The 20,215-nt window shown below is 38.5% G+C and overlaps 1 protein-coding gene and 1 non-coding gene across 11 annotated transcripts in view; both read right to left on the bottom strand.

Annotated features, from left to right (window-relative positions):
* PSPC1 (paraspeckle component 1) overlaps positions 1 to 20,215 on the bottom strand; it is a 69,681-nt gene that overhangs the window by 8,429 nt on the left and 41,037 nt on the right. For 3 of the 10 annotated variants that reach the window (XR_009557509.1, XR_009557511.1, XR_009557510.1), the window contains exon 7: positions 7,028 to 7,133. The exons of the other annotated variants lie outside the window; for them this stretch is intronic. The gene's annotated coding sequence lies outside the window, so the exon portion shown is untranslated. The remainder of the gene's footprint in view (positions 1 to 7,027; positions 7,134 to 20,215) is intronic. 10 annotated transcript variants of the gene reach the window in all.
* TRNAK-CUU (transfer RNA lysine (anticodon CUU)) lies at positions 6,333 to 6,411 on the bottom strand. The gene has a single exon. It is a non-coding gene; the product is annotated as a tRNA-Lys (tRNA).

Genomic DNA, 20,215 nt, shown 5'->3' with positions numbered 1-20,215 from the left:
TGATATTTCTACAATCAACACTTCTTCATTTACTCAGTTACATATCATGAAATGTGGTGGTGTCATATCCAGAAAGCTATAAAGCCTAACTGTTGAGAAAGTGCTTTCTCATTTTACTTTTCCAGAATGGCATTAGACTTTGGTCAAATATTGTCAAATAACAATCACATATGTTAAGTATTAATTTTAAGAGACTATACATATAAACACACATATTTTAAAAAATATATACTTTTGCTAATTAAAAAACAATTAATTAACAGATTATGAAACAATTAAAACTCACTTTTTAGAAGAAATCTTAATGAATTATTATAATATTTAACAACATTATTTAAGAATTCTTACAAATGTGGTCAGTTCACTGAGTTCTACTCTGGCTTTTATCCTGGGAACATTAGTGTCAGTCTACAATCACAAGATTTTTTTAAAAAAAAATCAATTCAAAACAAATAAAGTGAACTAAGAGCAAAACACAAGCCAGTTTTTAAACTGTTGTGGAAAGTTGAAAACATGTCAATGCTTTACTCGGTATCACTTTCAATTGGCTCTGTACCTCCTTCAGCGTCCAAGTCCCAAGCAGCAATGTTAAGCATCCCCAATGCCTGTCACTGCTAATAGAAGCATTCTTGACTCCATGTAACATTTGACAATATTTGATCAAATAGGCAGCCAACTGGCAGGGCTTGACTGGTCAAACTGACCAACATGCCAACCCTAAGGCAGTTCCTGACCACATTAAGAGGCTTCCAAACACCAGTTAATCCAGGGTTTCAATCTCGTATTCCAAAGCCTTGCAACTGAGCCACATACACCCAGACACCCTAGCAGACCAAACTCCATCACCAGCAGCATTGCCCAGCTTATTTTCCAGTGCGTGTGTGGCATGGAGGAGGGTATCAGTCCTTCCAACAGCTATCACAAGTGTAAAATCGGAAAAAAGCCTTTCGAGTGACCTTACCTCTCCGGCACCTGCATAATGCTCTTCAGGTGACTTGGAGCTTTTAGGCGCATGCAAGCTGAAAGTAAGGAAGGTGCAAGTTTCTACCCACTTGCAGAAGTCCTGGATGTGCTTCAGTTGCATATAGGATTGTGACTCCTGACATTTAGTGTAAGCAGCTTCCCAGTGCAGCATTCTGTACTTTGAATTGCTGGCAACAGATGCCTATGCAGTCCTCCCTTGCTAAACTTTGAAAGATTTTACAATCAACAGGCTTCCTCCATCTTGTAATCAGAACATTTCCCATCTTTTCAAACATTTGAGACTATCTAAACTTTTTCTTGGCTCGCGATTTTACTGTTTACATCCTTTAATCTGCAGCAGTTGTACCTAAACCCTTGCCAGCCATTATAGAGTAGCCTTATTTCTCAACCCTTGGATAAGATGCTTGTCTTACTGAAATCTAAGTGAAATTTGGCTGTTCATACTGGTGCCATGGTGTTACATTCTTGACACATTTGTAATTTGGGGAAAAAGTAAAAAACTGCAATATTTTTTTTAAATATTGTTTGTTTTTCTTACTATATTTGGAACTTACCATTTAAAAAATTATCACTGCCTACCATGATCTCTAGTGCAGATTAAGAGGCTAGAAGAGCAGGCATCCCCAGACTTCAGCCCTCCAGATGTTTTGGGCTACAATCCCCATCTTCCCCGACCACTGGTCCTGTTAGCTAGGGATCATGGTAGTTGTGGGTCAAAATATCTGGAGGGCCGCAGTTTGGGGATGCCTGGGCTAGAGCAAGCAAGCCCTAGTACACATCTTGCATCAGCCACAAATGGGCCATTCCATTGTCACGGGTGGGACACTTGGACCATGTTTTTTGGTATTCACACATGTGTAAGAATGTAAATATACATAAAAATTAACAACCAAAATTTGAACTATGTTCTTAATAAGATACTGAACATTTTACTAATTTTTTATTATTTTTATGGATATTTTTGACAATTTTATTAAATGTTAAAGTATTGTCACGGGTGGGACAAAAAAAGGACACGGAGCTTGAGATAAGTTTGATTTATGGAAAAACTCTGTGAGTTGGGAGGTGAATCAATTATAAACTCAGCATATCTGTTTAAATCAATGTTTATTGGTTACAACTATGCAATCAGAAATTTAGGTTAAGAAATTTAATGATACAAAATTAAGGAAAAAATGCTGTCACGGGTGGGACAATGAAATGTCACGGGTGGGACGCGTCTGGCATACACTTGATTTAACATACAATTAAGGTTGTTAAAAATGGAATAATTACAAAAAAACCTTTTGCTATTACTATACTTACTATCTACTATAGCCTACAAAGTATAATGTTGTATTTACTAAAATTAAAATCTATTTTAAAAATATTTTCTTCTAGTCCATCTCTGGGCCAATTAACCACTTTCAAACACATCTACATTTTCAGTAAATTCATAAAAAATGTTCCTTCTGACTCGTTTAACATTAGGTTGGGGTAAGATACTAAGAATATGTTCAAACTGCACATATGATATGTCTTTTTCATCAACTTGAAACAGCTTTCCAGAATTGTTAACTGCTCGCATACACATCACCTTGACTTCTCCATCATCTTCAACATTACTTTGGCATATTGCAGCATATCTATATTTAGTAGGCCTGGTTCTTTGTCTTTTTGTAGTTGTTTCAAATTCAACTAAAACATATGTCCCAATAGTCACTCCATCAACAAACGGCTTCACTCCAACCACCGGCACATCTGTTTCATTTGTACAACTTGCTACACCATCTTGTTTTTCTGTGTCACTATCAGAATCTCTGTAAACATCAGAAACTTTTAACTTGAACAGTTCTGTGAAGACTACGTGGGTGGACTTTTGAAAAGAAGGTCCATAAACTAAACTTCTTTTGTCTTTAGCTTTAAAAAAATGGTTGGACTGCACGTTTGGAATCTTCCTCACCAAAGTCCAGCGCTCATCTAGCATCGCCATATTTGCACTGATATCAGTAGGTGTTAAAAGGACAAACTTCACTCTTGGTACTGCTTTTTCAGCACATTTAACAAAATCTGATGCTGAATTGATTACTACTCTCCTTTGTTTCACTGCATTCCAAACTGCTTGCTTAGTTAATCCACCAATCCCATCCACGGCACCCTTGCCGTGGGATGTAGCAAAAAAAAACCATTCCCCATCAACACCAAAGTCTTCAGGCATAAAACACAGATTGGACAGTGTGTACTTATTTTTGAACTGACCAGCACACCCATCAGAAAAGATTTTGACCTTTGTCAGTCTGTTAAATTCTTTCTTAAGTTCTTCAATTATGGCTTTTAGGCATGCATATACTGAGTATTTGTCGTGGGTTAAGTGATCCGAAACCACGGCAAAAGAACGTACTTTGCCTTGAGTCCAAGCGCAACCAGTAAATACTGTGATTTGGTTGTGGGTCCAGTGTGCACTTTGGATTTCATCTTGCGATGTTGCCAAATAGTTTTCAGCAAAATCCACTTGAAGAATCACCTCATCATCAGCTACTGTGTCCTTCATATTTTTGAAAGCTTTAGCTTGTAATCGCTTTACAAAGAAGTGCTTCTTAAATTTACTAAATTGATTTTGTAGCTCATTGACAGCTTCTTCTATGGTTCCTTTTGCTTCAAAAACCTTAGGCCGGCTAGAACAGTCATCTTTCCATTGCTTCCAGAAAATCTCAGACGACATGTTTAAGTCTTCATCAATTAGGGTGTGCAAATTAAGTACACACTTTTTGCATTCACCATTCATGCACTTTTCATTTTCCAAATCACAACAAGTAAGGCTCAAAAGATCAGAATGTGTGGAAGGAAAAAAAATGTCTTTCCTACTTATGGCTTCAATTAGGAAATTGAAATTAGCGTGGTATTTGCAAACGCAAACATTGTGTGGCATTTGAGAAGCTAAGTCAATATTTTTAGGCCTCAGTTCATAAAATTTTGATTTGCTGATTTCAACTGTTGGGTTATCAATCTTAAATAAGGCATAGGCCTCTTGGACTGTCATATTCATATGCCGCTTTTGGATTTTGATTCTTTTTCCACTTGTTGGATCTTTAATAGATTTGACATCCTTAATTCCTGGTGCCTGCCTGCTAATATCATCTGAATTATAAAACTCATGGACCTTTGCGATATTATCTTGTGAAATAATAGAACTTTTGGTGTTCTGTTTAGGGCTTTTATCAAATAGTGTTTTTGACGCTTGAGGTGAACTCTCATACACAAGCTTTCGTAACACGGCTATTCTTTTCCGTGGACTTAATGGCAACACTCTTTTAACTTTGGTAACAGCCTTTCCAAGAGATTGTGGGCATTTAAATGACCCAATCTCTGGAATAGTAGTGTCGCCAATTGGCCTAGATTCTTTTTCTTTTATCTTTTGTCTGTACTTTCTTTTGCGCTCAGTTTCTTTCCGTCTGTATTCCATAAGTGATTTTGCAGACAAATTCTTTACCAACTTCATCTTTTCTCGCCTCTTCTTATCTCTGACCCTCTCCTTTTCTTTGAAGCTTTCACATTTGTTTTTATCTTGTTTTAGTTTTTCACGCAGCTTTCTCATACGTTCTGCAGATGTAGTCTTTCCCATTTTGTGTATTGATTCAAAGGTTATATTATCTGTATTACTGTATGTATTCGCATTAGGGTAAAGTAACGGTAACTGCCTTTGTTCCAGAAGGAACAGCTACTATTGGTTCATTCAAGCAGCTGCATTTGGCTCCTTAGTCTTATTGGTTTCCACCAAAAGGCAGCTTTGTGATTGCTTGAGATTGTTCCCTCCAAAATGTATCTCTTTCTAGCTAGTTCCCCTCTCCTCAGTCCCCTCAGTCTTGTTTGCCAGAATAAAGAATTATTACATGAGGAATCTGTCTCCTGTCTGCAGAGAGCTGAAATCACTTGCTGAAATCACTAACTCAAGCTACAACAGTTAGCAACCTAATAAAACAAGCTGAAAACTGTCACGGGTGGGACAGAAAAAAATTATTAAAATTTCATGGTGTTTACATTAATTAACTGCATTTTTATTATTGATAGGTGTGTTATACTCTAATACATACTCCCACAATAAAACAAACATAACCTATAAATTAGTTTTATCACAAAATAAACTTTTGTACCTTTTGCTGTCACGGGTGGGACACTGAAACAGCATCCCATTCAATAATAAAAATAAAATAGAAATAACTTACCTATTTAAAAATTTTCAAGTCCAATGTGTAGACAAAGTTATTCACTTTAATAATATACCAACAATGACAACCACAATTTTTGTTTATCTTTAAAAAATAATGCCAACCTAAATGAACAAAATTAAGCTACACAATCAGAAAAGTGATACTGAAACTTCAAGCTCAAATTTCTCATGAAAAAAATAATTTCAAATTCTTTTTTCCTTTGGAATATTGAACTTTAATATGTTTAGTTAATGAAACTATAAGTAAAATAAGTATATTTTAAAAATAATTTTTTTCTTATCAGGCTCATTTTTCACGGAATGGCCCAAATTCACTGAAGGTACCACCTAGCTGTGAATCCTCCAAGACGCAGTCTCTGCTGACTGGCACATTTCCACTTGACTTGAGATGGCGGGGCCCTGACTGACTCCAACCCAAATACTGTTCCTGCTGCTCTATGTGCACTAACTAAGACAATCAGGGTGAGGTCTAGTTTAGGAGGTTGTTGCTGAGAGGAACAGTTTGTCTCGTATTTACACTGCAAAATCCTACCATAATTTATTAATGGAGTGTTTAATTTTGATGTACCGTATTTTTCTGCGTATAAGACGCCCCCCCCTTTTGGGGGGGTGCAACTCAAATTTAACAAAAATTGCACTATGCACTATCCATGTATAAGACGATCCCCACTTTTTAGCATAATTTTTAAAGAAAAGAACCTAATCTTACACACGGAAAAGCACAGTATATTTATTTGAGATGTTTTAATTATCCTATTTGATTATCCTATTAACTTTATAGAACCATAGAATTCCACAGGTGGCAGGGAGCTTGGGGGTCATCCAGTCCAACCCCCTGCAATGCAGGAATCTCAACTAAAGAATCTATGTTTCTGCTTAAAAACCTCCAAGGAATGAGAGTCCACATCCTCCTGAGAAAGTCCATTTCCACTGTCAAACAGACCTTAGTTAGAAAGTTGTTCCTGGAATCTCTTTTCTCTTAACTTGAAGTCATTGGTTCAGGTCCTACCGTCCAATGCAGGAGAAAACAAGCTTGTTCCATTCTCCACATGTGACCTTTAGATATTTAAAATCATAGAATTGCAGTTGGAAGGGACCATGTGAGTCAGCTAATCCAACCACCTGCAGTGCAGGAATCTTATGCCCAATGTGGGGCTCGAACCCACGACCCTGAGATAAAGAGTCTCATGCTCTACCAACTGAGCCAATTTGAAAGTGGCTAATGAATCTCCTCTCCTCTTTTCCAGGCTAAACACACCCAACTCCCTCAACTGTTCCTCATAAAACTTAAGTATCCAAACCCTTGGATCATCTTGGTAGCCCTCCTCTGCACACTTTCCAGCTTGCCAATATCCTCCTTTTTATGGTTATTTAAATTTTGTTATGTTCTTTAATCTCATTATCATAAGATGTAGTTTTTAGATATACACATTGTTTGATCTTTTGAGCCACTAGAAGAATGTTTTGCTCCTGATCGCAGAAGTAAAAGCATCATAAACGATGACAATGATATTGGGCTGCCTTACACCAGATATCCTCTTAAAACTTCAACAGCCGATCTGCAATATGTGGATAATACTGACTGAACAAGGTTTTGTTAAAAGAGCTGAGAAACTTTAAAAGTGTTGTGAACTCAGTACTGCTCAGTAATATTGATCAGTATAATTTCCCCAATCAGAACTAAATTGTCATGTTTGCTTTATCCCCCAAAGGTTTAGCAAGATGTTTATTCCTTCCTTAGGCGTAGCAATGATTCTGAAATCAAGATTGACTCCTGGAATTGAAGCTGTTCAATATCAACTTACATTCTCTTTATCAATCCATTAAAATGATTACCTTTTATGTGCCGTATTTCAAGCAACTTTGTAGCCCCATTATGTCCTTTCCAATCGTATTTCTCAAGTTTATTTAGGAAGCTGTCATGTGCAAGTCAAAAGTTTTGCTGAAAGAGATATATATATAGTCTGTTGACGATATTCCCTTTTCAACTAAACCAGGGTTGCTGTTTTTAATAAAGAATGGGAATTGCGTAGGCTTGTAAAAAGCATTGCTTCTTCTCATTTTTTTCCAGCTACCCTCAACCCAAATCCTAATAGCTACCTCAAATTTTACAATTAGGTAATAGTTTTAAAACTAATTCTTGCACTGAAATCCAAAAGAGGTACAACTCACATTCCAGTCACATTTTTATAACACCCGTTGAAGTGTCTTAGCTACCTGTGTAGCGTTATATGCATAATGAATGGTGCAGAATATAGTTTGCTTGGTCTCAACTCAGAAAACTAAAACTAGAATAGAAGTACACCATCCCATCCACCACTTTCCTGCAGGTATTTTCACCATCTTTCATATATATATGTAGGAACAGAGCAGCCTGCACAATAAGCAAGCATTTGCTCTGAATAGTGAACAAGGCACAATGGCCTGCCCTTGCGGACAAGTCATATCACTTTGGATATGAGGAATGATGAGCAACAGGTTGTCCCCAGAAGGAATGAAAAATCGCACTGAAGTAATCCTACCACACATTAAATGCACAACAATGTGAAACAGCTGCTGCAAATTGCCAAAAATGTGTATCTGAGAAAATTTAATGCTATTTTTCATTACATTTGGTGTTGCTTTATTCTTTGAAAGCCACCTATGGTTGAAAGGTGGCCTAAATCTCTTTCAAAAGATTAAGCTACCCCAAACACGCAATGCCAGTGTAAAGGGATGCACTATCAGACCACCTTCCCTTTTCTGTGCAATTGGCTTCATTATGCAATATCATCCCTACCAACCTGCCAGTTCTTCGCCCGCTCCCCACCCAAAGGTACTTAGTAATTGCATGGAAATGTATCAATAATTTTGTTACACATATCTGCCCCAGTGAATGTGTGAATTGTGCGCCACGCAATTACAGATACACACTGCATCGCTAAGCTAGAACAGATTGCAGAAGTACATTGATCAGGAGTTGTCAACTTTGGACGGGCTTGAGGGCTCATTTGAAAACTAGAGAAATTGTTATGGGCACCATACACAGCAAAACCTAACACACTGGCTACAATAGAGTGCTTCTTTCAAACCAGAGGGGAGGGAGAGTAAAGCACCTTGTAGGCACCAAGGCAGACCAGGGGGTGGGCAGGGGTGCTTGCTTGTGGGTTCAGTGTTGGCAACCCCTGACATTTATAGCCCCTCCTAAAGTGACAAGCAGTGAGAATATAAATTTCTGTGTTAAAGGTATATTATACTTATAGTGTCTGTGAACACCATAGTGCCCTTAGGAACTCTGTTCCCCACCTTTAAAAAAAAAATAAAGTTTTGATTAGGTTTGGTGTAGCCTGCTTTTTCCAGGGGGTGTTGCCTGCTTTTTCGGGTGTGTAGGTGGTTTGCTTTGTTTCAGGTGGTGCTTTGAGCATCACCAGTTTTTCCTATGTGAAATGGGTATTACATGCTACCTACGTCTGTTTCTTATGCCTGCTGGCCCAAAAAAACTTGGGGAAGCTCCCATTTTTAAACACAATATTGGTTTATTGTATTACTGATCTTCTAAATATTCTATATCCATTGTTTTTTAAAAGGTTTTATAAAACAAATTTTGAATGCTTCTGTATTCAGTAAAGCTAACTAAGTTACAATTCTGATTTGCCCAGTGTGTAAATATGTTTGATATACCATCAAGGAAGGGAAGGCTTAAGCCTCTATCTTTCTGGTCATTTCTGCCAGCCTCACAGTTTGAACTTTCAGTATGAATATACTTATCAACAGATTGCCTTCGAAGACATTTAAGAATTTAAAATCCAAGTCTCTTGTGATTTATATATTTAATGCTTTGGACTTAGCTATGTCCGAATACAAGAAAATCCTCAATTTAGCTGTAATCCCCCTTCTACTGTCTCCCCCCCACCAAAAAAAAAATGCAGCGAGACAGAAGTATACACAGATGTGGAGATACACCAGACTTTAAGAGGAGTTTCTTTATGCAAATCTCTTTCAGTATCAGGCCCCTATCTTTATTTCACAAGATTTCAGTGAAGAAAGTCACTACACCTCCATCAATACTATATAAAAAGGGTTTCTTGATTTTCATATTTTCTCTCATCCCTTGTTTTAGTTTCAGTACTATTAACATTTCAGGAAAAAATGACTCCTTTATATTTGTCTCAAAATACTCAATTAAAAGTTTTTAATTTCAGATCCCGTCCACTTCATTATTATTATAAAATTTGCATAAAAATTACCTAACACAATAGTTGATCAGAAAAGGACGTTCCACTGCTGTGGACTCAATGGCCAGGAGTAGGAATTGCTTTAGAATCAGAGCAGGCCCACTATCGTCCACAGAGAAAGGGGGGGGAATCCACTTCTGAGAAGAAATGTACGTCACCTGTCTTAGTTATTGGGGGGGGGGGAGCACATAAGAAAGCACATAAGAAGTAAAACAAAAAACCCAAGATAAAAGTTATCCTAGATGTGCATCCATGGATTATACACTGGATTAACCTGACAAACAGTGACAGGCAAGAACATTCACTTTAGGTGCGTAGGTAAAGCCACATACTTTTTCAAATTTACCTCATGGGTAACTGCCACCACAAGTGAACATAGATTTCAAGCAACTGGGCAATGGCAACAGTGTCAGGCCTTTATTTCTCCTTGAAACTGTGCCTCTGCATTGTTTGTCAGCCCAGAAATCTACACACACACACACCCCTCAGTAAATGGGAAGGGCCCGCATGTGTATATACAAAAGAGTACACTAGACTGGTACTATTTCATTCTTTTAGACTTTATGTGGGTTACAGCTGACAGGAAGGCTGGCCACCACCGAAGCATACAAAACTGTCCTCCATTTTGAATAGTTATCCTTCAGGATCAAATTCTACATACATGGCGAATATACATGAACAAAACAGGCAATTTCAACAAACATCTTCAGGGATCTGAAGGATAACTAAACACGGTTCGTTCCAAGTGTTTAAAATATTGCCACTTTTAAAAAAAATAAAAATAATGGCCAAGGCAGCTACAGATACCAAGCAAAAAATTAAACGTTATGGGAAAACCAACCCATAAACCGACTTCTTAGAACCTAAGGATGGCTCTGCTAGATCAGACCAAAGTTTCATGTAGTCCAGTATCCTGTATCACACAGAGCTGCCAAATAGATGCCCATAAGCATAACACATGTGTCTTCCTCGACCATAAGTAGCAGCCAACCGAGTTTGGGTGGGCAGAGACACCAGCGATAATACGTTCAATTACATGTAATCTGAAAAACACGATGTTTCCGTTTTGTGTTGGTTGGACATTATCAGTTCTGTGCTTGCCGAATACGTTATTCTTTGTTGATTTACTTGCTGTTGGGCCAAATAAGGCAATGTGAATGCAATACAATGTGCCTTTTAAAAATAAAATTTCATTATTGATGTTTGGATTTTCTTACGTTTTGTCTGAATAATTTTATTTTAAAGTTCCATGTAAAGCCTTGGGTGTTAGGGGCAAAACCCCAAAATATTTTAACCCACTGGCCTTCAACTGGTGGGATGCAGTCACTACAGGCTTGCAGCTTAATAAAAGGTGGGCTGCCATACCAACACTACTGCCACATTCAATATTCAAATTCATGTTTGGGTTAAGAGTGGATCCCAGGTCTGAAAAGGTTGAAGGCTACCATTTTAAATGAACATATAAATCAGGGGTGGGGGGGAATGCAGTATTATAATGGATCTTCCATCTTCTTTGGGCTGGGTTCATCTGAGTGAGTGAGTTAGCAGGAGGCAGCACAATGAGTCCTGATAGGGCAACAGGAACAGTGTGCAGGGGGAGGCCAGGGGAGATTGTTTCCTCAGACAATCTGAAATGCTTGTCCTGCAAGAACAGCTCAAGGAGTATGACTCTGAATTCCGCCCTGCATCTGCCACAAGTCCAATTTCACAAAACTGAGAAAAATTTAAAGCAACACTTTACCAAGCAATTTTGCTAAAAACAAACAAACCTGTGAACTCAAAAGCAGAGGTCTAAATTAAATCCAATTAAACACACTGGCAAAAATGAAAGTACCTGACCCGAGCAAATAGGTATTCACTTGTAGTCTTTTTTCTTTTTACTTGCAACCATTAAGAAAAAAACATGGGGTATTCTTTAAGGACTGATAAGTGTGCTGGAGTTAATGGAAATATACCTGAAGTCCAAGCGACATTTGGCTTGGATCCACAAATTGCCTTGTATGAGATAGTCCACACACCCCACCCCAAATCACTTCTATAATTTCCCAACTCAAGCCCCTCACAGCCCATTCCCAATTCTAGAGCACCCCAACCTTCAAAAGCAGCTTTTCAAAGGAAATGCAGTGGAAGTTTGTTGCAGAAGTGAACTTTTGCTTGCACTTCTCTGGTTTCAACTCTATAGATTTAGTTGATAAACTGGAAGAACAAAGCACTGCTTGTTGTATATCTCATTTTCATATCTACTACATGAGCAAGCAAAGTTTCTATGTTCATATGATGTGTCTTTTTTGGTTTTAATCTTCTATAAGGTCCCAATAAACATGACATGAACTTTTGTGAAAGTTTAGGAATCAGCAAGAGTAATCAGCATATTTGTGTCGCAAAATTCTCAAGTCTGTTTGGATTCTTCTGAATAGCAGTACAGAAAAAATGTTACATTCCTATGAAACAATCTGGAAAATCATTTTAACAAACAAAATTGTAATTATGACAAATCATCATAATATAATAGAGGGAATATATATTCCCTTATAGTATCTGCATTTTGTAAATATTTTTTAAAAGTAGGTGGTTTGGGGGCATGAAATCACTCTTTCAACACACATATTTCCTTCAAATTAATAGATGTATTTATTCCGTGACCCATTCTTTGATAATCCTAAAAGTACAGAGATATGAGGAAGCTATGAAGTAGGCAACCCACTCTCCGAAGAATATCCATACTCCCCTAATAACGTTCATCCCAATTCAGATGCAAATAAATCTAGTTAAGAGGATTATTAGAAAGTTATGAATAGAACTCTCTGTTCTGGTTTCTTCAAAAGCACACAGCAGAATCCTAAATATTTGATTGGCTTGGTATATTTGTCTCTGAACAAAGGACTGTGTAGGGGGAGCCTCTGCCATCTAGTGGCTGAGGACAGAAAATACACCAGTAGGAAAATACGCCAGCAGCTGTTTCCAAATCTCCCCGGCTTCGCATCTTTTTCATTTCTCCTGTGAGTGCCCTGTTCCATTCTTTTCTGTTTTCCAAGTGTTTTTAACTACATTGGCTTGATGGCTCAGAGGTTGCATTTCTCTTGCTTATGAGACTGTTATTTTTGTACTTATCCTGTTTGTTCTCTGGGATTTGTTGTTGTCTAAGCCTGTGTTTCCTGTATGCACCATGTTTTGTTACGCTGTTTGATACTGGCCAGTTTCTGTTTGCTTATTCTTCGAAGAAGCAGTTGGCTTGATTGCACCCTTTCTCTTATGTGGTGTTTGCCCTTTGCCTGAAGCTAGACTTGTTAGAATATGGATTAAAGTCACTGGCAATGAAACACCACTTACCTCCTCAACTAGTGCATTTCCCACCCTTGACCACTAGGTGGCCCTTTGTCCAATAAAAACACCTTACAGGTGAGTACAAATGGTACATTCTAGGAAAGCAAAATGCCCATGATATAGGCACACCCCTTTGAGTTGCCATATTTTCAACATTAGATCACATCCCTACAAGATGATTTTCAGAATTCTTCCACAATGCAAAATTGCACACAACGTCCTTGGCGCATCATCCTTTCTGTCTCTAATCTTACCTTTGACTGCAGGAGGCACCAGGATATAAGGCCAGTGTCCTAGTTCCACTTCCAAAATAGTGTCAGCAGGTTTTAAGTCTTTCTGAAGATCTAACTTCTTAAGCCACGTCATGCATGTGCACAAATGACAGGGAAAGGAGAGGAAGTTTGCCACAATACATATATATGGCCTAGTTATTTCATATGCTCCTATACTTCATAATCCCTCTGTTCAAAAACATCCAATAAGGACAAATTTATGGTTTAATCAACAGGTTTATGCACATAATATGACACCAAATGAGCATTTTTACTGAACATCTCTTCACATAATACATGAAGCACAAAGGTCACAAGAGCATGCTACTGGGTGTTTGAACAATTAGTTTTCCAAAATGATCAGCAAGAATTTGTAAAAATGAAATACGAGTCCAATGTCTGTTGTTGCCTTGTGCTGTCTTCTGCTAAACCAATATTAAATTGCTGAACAGCACATTTAAAAACCTGTGTTCTAACTTCCTTGAATTCCAAGACCCATTTGTGATCCAAGTTCTCATGTAATGCTAATCCATGGTTAACATTATCAAGGTTTATCCAATTACCCATGGCTTATGAACATGGTTTATTAATGGTTAATAAACTATGCTTAAGCCACTGGGCCCAGCTCAAATGATGAAATACACCATGGTTTAATAAACTATACCTTACCATGTGTTTATCTAAATAGTTATTCAAACAAAACCACTTCCAATGTATATGAAGTAAAAAAATCAATCTTAAATAAAAAAACCCTTTAACCTACTGTATGTTCATTACAAGGTATTGCAAGAATACTTTTGAGTAGCTATAAATGATCAGTTCATTTTAAGTAATGGAAGATTACCTGTAGGTTGACTGTGTACACAACTTTAGTCCCACCTAAATTAAGATCTATTCAATGGGATCAGTATTCATAGATTCACTGCTTCAAGAAATCTAGTTTAGGTAAATTATATAAGGGTTTAATGAAGACTTAAATGAAGCACTAAAAGAACCCCAAGCCCAGAATATTATAGTACCACATTTTTCATAAAAGTATGAATTCTAGTTGTAAAGATTAAAATCTAAGGGAAAGGAAATCTGATTCCACCAATATTTCACCAAGTGTTCAACAACATCCACTATTCTGCAAATTTACTATGGATAGGATAGATAGGACATATATTTAATCTGAGGCAGTCAGTCCATGCACTATATTAATGAAATCTTTTCTTTATGGGAAGTGTCTATTTCAGAAAGCATTGCCAATATAATTTCAAACCCTACATTTTTGAATTTGTTTTCCAGATCCATATACCACAGGAAATTATGGTTTCCCATTAAAAGCACAGGCCTTCCATGTATACACAAATACATATTTTTCTTTCACACACCACAGAAGATTGCAAGCTTACCTTCCAATTTAATACTAAACACAGTTTCCTGTGACAAGTTCAGATGAAAAGGGGGAGGAGGAGAATGTGAACCAGAGACTTTTGCATGTAATAGGAAGCCCAAGTTTCCTGTTGAATCTAAAAATGACCATTGTGTTATTTCATGTTTTCGCCTCATTGTGACAGCTAGACACTGAAGTCTCAAAGGCCTTCATCTTCCCACAGAAAAGCATCACCTTACTTTGATTTTTTTTATTAAAAAAAAAACCCTGACATTGAATCCATCTTGCCAATGGAACATCTCGATCAGACTTTTTCCATGGTAAAGTGTTTCTTTTTCATTTTCTTATTTTATTTATAAATCTCTTCCTATAAAGTATCTCAAAGTGATTTAAACATAAGAACATCAACAATAAATTTAATAAATTTATAGACCTCCCCAAATACACACTTTTCTAAGCAGTTTACAAAGTAAAAATTATAACGTCAAGTCAATGATGTAAATAAAATGAAAATACATAGTCAATAAAAATCCAGAACCAAAATATTAGAACAAAATACTGAGCAGTGCAATCTAAATAAATACTGAAGTTTTCAAAAGGTATCTAAAGCACATCACGGTTGACGCCTCTCAGAGGAGGAAGTAAAGGAGAGGGTGTTTCAGGAAATCAGCACCACTGCAGAAAAGAACCAGTTTCTTCATGCCACAAACCATGCTGATCTTATCGCTATGTAATGTCTGAACTGATCTGGATTAGTTCTCAGTTCTTTTTACATCTTTTCACATGCTAAGACAAAATCCAAATCTGGCCAGTCACTGAAGTAGCTTTTTATTACAATTAGTTATACAGTAATTTTCACACCAAACACAAGGTTTTAAACAAAACCCTTCTCAAGAGTCATACAGGTGGGTATCTGTGTTGGTCTGACGTAGTCGAAACAAAATAAAAAAATTCCTTCCAGCAGCACCTTAAAGACCAACTAAGTTTTTATTTTGGTATGAGCTTTCGTGTGCATGCACACTTCTTCAGATACCTGGACTGAAGAGTCATACAGAATTACAAGCTTCCTGGGTTTTCCCCCTACAGGTGGAAGCAGCTACTAGTTGGGTGGAGAACGGGGGTAAAAGGATACTTAACCATCTCCTTCCTTTGCTGATTGTCCACCTAAAATTATCCCACTCCCATATGCTTTTCTCCCCAAGAGATATAGTTACCACAAGCTTAATTAAATCCAAAAGTTTAAAAAGCCAGTGTACACACACTACAGAAGAAAAGCAATGTGACTGGTTATACTGTATCAGTATACAGTAGCTGGATTTATTCTGATAGCCACTGGTGACTAAAACCCTCCTTACCTTCAATTATGTATCTAGCTATATTAAATGTATGGTGCAGTAATATTAGGTATTAAAGAGTTTCTGAATACTTGTTCCTTATTCAACAGTGGAATCTCAGATCTATATCCCATGTGATATGCTCAAGATGTAGAACAGTAGCATTTGCTAATGTTCTAAAAAAAATTCCAGTAAAACAATGTGGAAAGTTCATTCCAGGAGTTACTCACTATTTGTTTATAAGCAGTGAGACAATATGGATGACAATAGCAACGGGGAAAGTGAATGATCTGGACACTGTAACAAATGGCTAAACGGTAATGAAACCTATCAAATAGCTTTTGGAAAACATCACTTTTACAGAACAGACCAAGAACTAACTTTTATCCAAATGAAATCTAAATTAAAAGATATCTGAAAGGGCAATAGCAAATATCAATAGTTGTACCCCCAAAGTAACATAGAATCAAACCATTTTCAAATGTGTTAGCACAATTTTTGGTTCTCAATTAATGATGAACTAGAAATGTATGTATATTAGCAATAAGCCTTGGCAGTTTTCACTCAGGATGTTGCAGAAGCTTCCATGTGGACACACACACACACACACACACACACACACAGAGAGAGAAAATGCTTTGAATAAAGTTAAGTTTGAATGGCCTTAATTAATCCTAGGTTCAGTTCTCTTATCTTTTCATGATGACAACTCAAACCTCCTGTATTAGTTCACAAACTTAAAAATAATAATCACAAAGTATGCAACCAGTTTAATAGAAAGGGTAAAAATCAGGATACACAAGATGACTCACCTGTTTTTCTTGCTTCTAAAAGTATCATAAAAGTGGTGATTTTTGTATGACCCATCAGAGGACGCTGCAGATACTTCCCTGGCTTTAGAAGTTGAAGCACTGTCTTTTAGTATATTTGCTGTAAACTAACCGTACTAGAGTTGGATACAATCAAAAATATTAAGTACATTAGTAGAAATTAATCTAATATGGATAGAAAGTTAAATGTTCCTTCTAGACAGAGTTGCAGCATGGAGGACTGTTTTAGGATAATGAGTAGTCCTTTCTGTTTGTTATCACTCATGGCACCTTGTGAATAACATTTAGAAGTTTTAAAGTTTTAAAAGACTAACACAGCTTTCGGGATTATATAAAATCAATTGGTCAAATGTAAAGTCACCTGAAGTATTTTCTAAGGATGACATTTAACCATGTCCTCCTACTTAAGCAATAGAACGTCCTGTTTCTTTTTTTCTTCCAGTCCCCACTACACCACCAAAATCTGCTCCAGGGGTCCCCCAACCCTCCAGAACTGATTTTTGGAGGCACGCTGGTAGCTGCAGGGGGAAGGGAAGAAGAGAAGTCGCCTTGTATGCTGGATCTCACCCCAAGTTTCTATAGTGCTCCACTATATACTCCTCTAAGTCCTTTATAACAAAAGATACCAAGCTAGAACAAGCAAGCAAGAGAGATCAGTATACAGTACACACACCGTAAGACAGTTCAAATAATCAAGTCAGCCCAGATCAATGAACAATTTTCCAGCTTAACAACCAAGTCTGATGACTACACATTTCACCTGCCCCCTAAGTCTGCACGGGGAAACGTCGTGACCTGCCCTGAACACAGAACTGCACAACTGGGGTGCTACCATCAAGGGGGAGCTAGAGGTTACATAAAGAACACTGAGTTCTTTCAGATAGACAGTAATAATCCTATATAATAATATGCAAGTGTCTCTGCATCCAGATTCCCTGTGTCCCGTTTTCCGCGCTACTGAGCATGTGCCCCAGGGACACAGGGATTGGATGCAGAGACTGCACACACACACACACACACACACACACACACACACACACACACACACGCTCTCCCCACCCCACCCCTCTGCCCCGGCTCAATAAGCAGTTAAAACAGAGGCCACCAGGTGGAAGGCAGGAGGAGGCAGCAAGGCTCCTAAGCAGGGCAGGCCCTCTCTCAACGTGCCCAAGGGCCTGAGGAGGAAGCCGGGACGACCAAAAAAATCGAGGCCCTGGCTTCTCCTCACTAACAGGCCCGAAATTGAGGCCCAAACAGCACAAGCAACCGGGAGACCCCGCTGGGCCGTAACGGCCAGGAAAGGCGCGGGGAGGCCACCGAATGCTCAGCGCCAACCGCGGGACCCTCAGAAAGTGCCGGGGTGGGCGCAAGCCCCCCGGACGGCAAAGCTCCCTCCCGGACGCAGCAGGCGACTGAAAAACAGCCACGGAGGCCAACAAAAGTAGCGGGAGCCACCCCCACCCCACCCCGAAAAACTGGGCGTACACCCCGGAGCAGCCGCCCGGGCCGTCCAGGAGCCAGAATTCGGCCACTGGGCCCTGGCAGCAGCAGCGCTATTGACGGGGAAAAATTAGGAACCAAACGGCAGGCGCAAAAAGCGCGCGAAAACAGGGTGGGGAGGGATCCGCACTTCAAACACAAGCTTCGGAGGGGGTAAAGGAAGAAATACCCCCGCACCCCCCAGCCGAGCCCGGGCTGTAAAGGTAAAAGGGGGGGGACTTTGGCTTGGGGTTTGGGAAGGGGGGGGGAGAAAATTAGGGATAAATTAAGGATCAAAGGGAGGGGAGAAGGAACAATCAATTAGACAAGGAATTAAAGCCCCACACACACCGCTGCCACCGAAAAAGGCCAAATGTTCTAGCGCCCGTTTATTAAATGGGCTGAATGACACTAATAATAATAATAATAATAATAATAATAATAGTACCTCGCCCATCCGGCTGGGTTTCTCCAGCCACTCTAGGCGGCTTCCAACAAAGATTAAAATACATTAAAATGTCACACATTAAAAACTACCCTAAACAGGGCTGCCTTCAGATGTTTTCTAAATGTCAGGTAGTTGTTTATCTCTTTGACATCTGATGGGAGGGCATTCCACAGGGCGGTCGCCACTACCAAGAAGGCCCTCTGCCTGGTTCCCTGTAGCTTTGCTTCTTGCAGTGAGGGAACTGCCAGAAGGCCCTCGGCGCTGGACCTCAGTGTCCGGGCAGAACGATGGGGGTGGAGACACTACTTCAGGTATTCTGGGCCGGGGCCGTTTAGGGCTTTAAAGGTCAGCACCAGCACTTTGGATTGTGCTCGGAAACATAAGTAAGACCACTAGGTTAGGTCTTTCAATTCAAACCAAAATATTCTGAATTTGTCCTGTAAAACAAATGTGCCTGTCTTTAGAAGAGGTTGCTAGAATTTGGTTATTTGATTCCAACAGGTGCATTGTGTAACTGTTGTGATTTCCAAAATAATTTCTAGAGGAATCCCCATCTAAAATACATTTTAGTAATCTAATCTAGTGCTTAATGTGGTAGGAATCCAGGATGGTATCACCAAGCTATGAGCTCATCTAGAGTTTACAAGTCACCAATCCCCACCTCCAGTCAGCATTGAGTGCCAGTTTATCAACTCTTGCACAGGGTGTTAGGCATTCCAACTATGATTCCTAATTCCACTATCTCATTCGAATTTGAGGAAATTAATGGTGCCACTAGCATACTGGTAGCACTGTAATACTGCAGTGTTATCAGTCTTATGCAAGAGATCTTGAAGCTGGCTCAATGCAAGCAACTATCACATTCATAAACTAATTACAGGTAGGTAGCTGTGTTGGTCTGATGCAGTCGAAACAAAATAAAAAATTCCTTCCAGCAGCACCTTAGAGACCAACTAAGTTTGTCATTAGTATGAGCTTTCGTGTGCATTCATAAACTAAGATATACTGAAGAATGACCAATTTCCTGCATCTAAAGGATCCAAGGAGGGACTATTGCTTTTTACTATTTTATCTATAAATTGTTTCAAGTGAACTGGAGAACCATTCTCCTCAAGGAGATACTCAGTTTTATGGCTTCAACAAGCCGCGCTAAATCAGACTTCTGATTTAGGTGCTGTTAAAGAAGAATCCAAGTTAGATGAGATGCAAGAAGTTTTGGTAACCACAGCAGGTTACCAAAAACATCATCAGATGGGGCAGTGGTCAAGACAAGTATTACTCAAATCAATTCTACAGGACGGCTTTGCCATTTTCACTGCCACAGAGTAAGTTCTAATTTGTGTGTTTGTCAGATTTCATTTCCAATTAAACAGAAAAAAGTTGTCCCAACAACCTAATCATTGTATTTCTTCATTTTAGTACACCTAACCAGGAGACAACAGAAAAATCTGATCATAAACATTATTTTATGTTGATTGCATATCCATGAAATCTAAAGTTTGAAGAACAAAACCAGAATAAAAACCATTGGTGTATATTTTGAGATTCATATAATTTAGAAGTTCACAGGTTACAGACTCAAGTAGGAAGGTATATTTAGAGCAGAATCATAAACACGTTACAGAATTCTATGAAATTTTACTTTATTTCAATCCCAGTACAAGATATCCCAGTAAAATGATGTGACAGGATAACATCTCTGTAGTCTACCTAACTTAACTTTTAGTTATGTTCAATAAATGTTTTGC

The sequence above is a fragment of the Zootoca vivipara genome, chromosome 4 (genome assembly GCF_963506605.1).
Source record: "Zootoca vivipara chromosome 4, rZooViv1.1, whole genome shotgun sequence".
Taxonomy (NCBI): Eukaryota; Metazoa; Chordata; class Lepidosauria; order Squamata; family Lacertidae; genus Zootoca; species Zootoca vivipara.
Note: the sequence above shows the minus strand (reverse complement) of the source record. Positions and strands in the feature narration are given on the sequence as shown.